At 58.5% G+C, this 3,367-nt stretch overlaps 1 long non-coding RNA gene across 1 annotated transcript in view; it reads left to right on the forward strand.

Annotated features, from left to right (window-relative positions):
• The first annotated feature begins 1,520 nt into the window (after positions 1-1,520).
• LOC107183022 overlaps positions 1,521-3,367 on the forward strand; it is a 2,402-nt gene continuing 555 nt past the window's right edge. The window contains exons 1-2 of the long non-coding RNA XR_001513802.1: positions 1,521-1,627; positions 2,037-2,114. This is a non-coding gene — a long non-coding RNA (uncharacterized LOC107183022). The remainder of the gene's footprint in view (positions 1,628-2,036; positions 2,115-3,367) is intronic.

Below are 3,367 nucleotides of genomic sequence, written 5' to 3' on the forward strand. Positions count from 1 at the left end.
AGACATCAGAAAGAACTGGCCCCACCCTGTGGAACAGCATCATCTGGTGGCTCTACCCCAGGCCAGCCATCCACCAAATAGCCCCGCCCTCGGAACTTTGCCCAATGAGACGTCTCTGCTGGACTCCAGCGCGCGTGTGTGTGTGTGTGTGTGTGTGTGTGTCCGCCTCCTTTGTCAGAGTCCCTGCCCCCATGACGTCAGGGGTGCTATAGCTTTCCCCATTGGCAGGCAGGAAGGGTCTGGTCCCGCCCCTCGCGGCCCTGCTGTGGGGGGGTCCTGGGTTTGAATCCTGCCCTGGACCATCTGGGGGATGTCTGTTGAGGGGAGGGTCTGGGTTTCTTCAGATCCAACCTGCTGTGGAGGGGTCCTGGGTTTGAATCCTACCCTGGACCATCTGGGAGAAGTTGAGGGGAGGGTCTGGGTTTCTTCAGATCCAATGGGTGGTTTTGCCATAAAGGCACCACGGAGCCCTTTCTGCTTTCTGCTTGGGTCGTGGGATGGAGGAAGGGCAATGAAAGGGTGTTCGAGGGCCCAATGGGTACGGCCACTGGAGGAGGCCGATGGGGGGGGAGGGGAGAGAATAGGGAACATCTGTCCTACTGTCAATAAGAATCCTATATAATAAAAGCCTAATATGCTAAGTGTCTGACCGTTCCACCATTCAACCAGTCGCTATGACATGCACTGACCACCAGGGGGCAGACGCTCCGATCAGTAGGTTAGCTTGCTGCTGGGGTCCAGCCAATGGGGATGGGCAAGACAAGCCAGACACGCCTTGGGAGCCCTCCCATAGTCCCTCCCCGGGCCCCCATCGTGTACTGGTGAGGTCCCTCGGCATGGCCTGGGCTCTCTTGCAATCCGGGACCCCTCGGGGGTGTTGGAGAGCTGGTTTCAGCGGATTTCCGCAGGCCAGGTCGAGGGACCCCACTGGTGCACGAATCTGTGCACCGGACCTCTAGTAATAATTTAATTTCCCTTGAGCCCATCCTCGGTCCTGCCTGAAGTGTGTCCCCATCAGCCCTATTGCAGCAAGCCTCCTGGGTTCTGCTCAGGCTGGTTCGGTCGCCGCCAGGGAAGGGGAAACCAGGTCACGGTGCCTCCTACACGTGCCTGCCCACGCCAGACAGCTCAGGGGACAGCGGGCAGGGCTGATCCACCCTCAGGTTCCTGACAAAGAGGACTTGTTTTTCTTCTATTCGGGGTTATTGGAGGCAGCAGCAGCAGCCCCCCTCCTCCCTCGGTCCCAAAGTCCGGGCCCCCAGCCCTCTCATCCTTCTATGCAGGAGTCCAGACATCCTCCCCCTCCTCATTCAGACCCAGGAGTCTAGGCCCCCAGCTCCGGCCTCTCCCAGACCCAGACGTCTGACCCCCAGTCCTTTCTGTTTCAGACCCAGCAGTCACAGCACTGAGCTCCTCTCCCTGGCCTCTGCACCCTGAGAATCCAGCCCCACCTCCCTGGAGAATTTCCCTTCAGCCCCTCAGCCCCCCCTCACTCCAGCCCAGGGTGCCCTGTCAGCTCAGGGCGGGAGGAGGCGGGGCAGGAGGCGGGGAGTCCCAGTTAAAAGGCTCCAGGTCCCTGGACCAGGCAGAGTGAGCTCCTGGGGCCTCTTGCTCTGGGTCAGAATCAGTAGGTGGCCCCGCCCCCTGGCCTCTCAGGGCCTGGGCACCTGGACCCGGGCCCCTCCTCCTTCAGGCCCAGGACTTTAACCCCAGATCCCCTCCTCCTTCCAGCCCCGGGAATCTGAGCCCCAGCCTCCTCTCCCCCAAGATTCAGGAGGAGTCCGGGATACCAACTCCCTTCTCCCTGGGAACCTAAAAACCCAGACCCGCAGCCCCCCTCCCAGCTCCTCAGATTCAGGAATCGGGGGGCCCACCCCCTTCTAAGACCCAGGTTCTGGGTCCCAGCCTTTTCCTCCCACAGGACCCAGAAGAACAGCTCTGGATGCTCCGCTCCCCTGGACCCCCAATCCCAGGAACCTACTAGGATTTCAGGCTCCCCGCTCCTCCTCTCTCAGCCCAGGCTCTCCCTTCCCCAGGCCTCGGCATGGGACGCCCACGGCCTGCTGCCATGTGCGCCTGGATCTTCCTGCTCTTGCTGCTGGAAGCCTGTGCAGGTGAGGGGGGCCGGCCGGCACCGGTGGTGAGGGTGCGCCTGTGTGCACGTTGTGGTGGCTGTGTGGGTGCCTGTGGTGGGTGAGGGAGGTGTGAGGTGTGTGACCGCATGTGGGGGCTCTGGGGCTGGCTTTGGTGGGGGCGGGTGGAGGCATGGCTCTGGGGACAGCAGGTAGGAGCGTGTCAGGGGATGCTGCAGGTTTGCATGAGCACACCTAGCTTGCGGGCTGCTTGCCGAGGGCAGAAGACACCCATGGGAGTGTAGGAGCATGTGGAAGTGTGTGATGATTCAGGGGCTTCCATTGTTATCGTGGTAATTAGCTAGTTAACTTTATTTTTTAATGTTTTTTAATTTAATTAATTGATTTATTTTTATTGGTTTCAAGAGAGGAAGGGAGAGAAAAAAGCATCAATGATGAGAGAATCATTGATCGGCTGCCTCCTCCACGCCCCCTACTGGGGATGGAGCCTGCAACCCCGGCATGTGCCCTTGACCGGAATTGAACCTGGGACCCTTCAGTCCACAGGCTAAGGCTCTATCCACTGAGCCAAACTAACCAGGGCCAAAGAAAGCAAAGGGAATTCAGAGATTGTAAGCGTGGTCACCTGGGGAGTTTCACCAGGAAGCTACAACTTCCACAGTATTGTTCCTCCAAGCGGACTCACACCCCTCCTTCCCCCATCCCGAGGTTGGGGGTGGAAAGGGCAACTTAAACCAGTGAAGTCAGGATGACATATGGAAGGCGCTTGCCTGTCAGTCTCACCTGGGAAACGCTGGAGTGTCTAGGGCAGCAGTTCTCAACCTGTGGTCGCGACCCCTTTGGGAGGGTCGAACGACCCTTTCACAGGGGTCGCCTAAGCCCATCGGAAAACACATATATAATTACATATTGTTTTTGTGATGAATCACTATGCTTTCATGATGTTCAATTTGTAACAGTGAAATTGGGGGTCACCACAACATGAGGAACTGTATGAAAGGGCCGCGGCATTAGGGAGGTTGAGAACCACTGGTCTAGGGCGTGGCCCCATTAGAAGCTCCTGGAATCTTGCAAAGTTAATAATAGGTCAGTTTGAAGAAGCTCCTGATTAAAATCCCTGACAAAGAGTCCCTTCTCTCCTGCTCTCTTTAGCTCCACGACCCCACTGGCAGCTGCCTGCCCGCCTTCTCCCTGCAGAGCCCGGTGGACCTCGCACGCAGGACGCTGGCCTGGGCAGGACGCTCACATGGAGCAGAAGCCAGGGGCGGTGGCCT

Source organism: Myotis davidii, unplaced genomic scaffold (genome assembly GCF_000327345.1).
Source record: "Myotis davidii unplaced genomic scaffold, ASM32734v1 scaffold212, whole genome shotgun sequence".
In the NCBI taxonomy this organism is placed as follows: Eukaryota; Metazoa; Chordata; class Mammalia; order Chiroptera; family Vespertilionidae; genus Myotis; species Myotis davidii.